Source organism: Arachis duranensis, chromosome 7 (assembly GCF_000817695.3).
Source record: "Arachis duranensis cultivar V14167 chromosome 7, aradu.V14167.gnm2.J7QH, whole genome shotgun sequence".
In the NCBI taxonomy this organism is placed as follows: domain Eukaryota; kingdom Viridiplantae; phylum Streptophyta; class Magnoliopsida; order Fabales; family Fabaceae; genus Arachis; species Arachis duranensis.
The window spans coordinates 62,624,757-62,625,007 of record NC_029778.3 but is presented as its reverse complement, the minus strand read 5'-3'; the positions used below and the strand labels follow the sequence as shown (position 1 = coordinate 62,625,007).

General features: G+C 41.4%; 1 non-coding gene across 1 annotated transcript; it reads left to right on the top strand.

Moving 5' to 3' along the window:
• The first annotated feature begins 119 nt into the window (after positions 1–119).
• LOC127740975 (small nucleolar RNA R71) lies at positions 120–227 on the top strand. The gene has a single exon (XR_008001830.1). It is a non-coding gene; the product is annotated as a small nucleolar RNA R71 (small nucleolar RNA).
• The last annotated feature ends 24 nt before the right edge of the window (positions 228–251 follow it).

The following is a 251-nucleotide window of genomic DNA, read 5'->3' as shown; positions in this document are numbered from 1 at the left end:
GCTTGAGCTTCTGTAGGCGTCTTCTTCAGATGAAGAGATCCTCCAGCAGAGCTATCCAAAGACATCTTGGACAGTTCAGAGAGACCATCATAGAAAATACCTATGATGCTCTATTCAGAAAGCATATCAGTGGGACACTTTCTGATTAATTGTTTGTATCTTTCCCAAGCTTCATAGAGGGATTCTCCTTCCTTCTGTCTGAAGGTTTGGACTTCCACTCTAAGCTTACTCAATTTTTGAGGTGGAAAGAA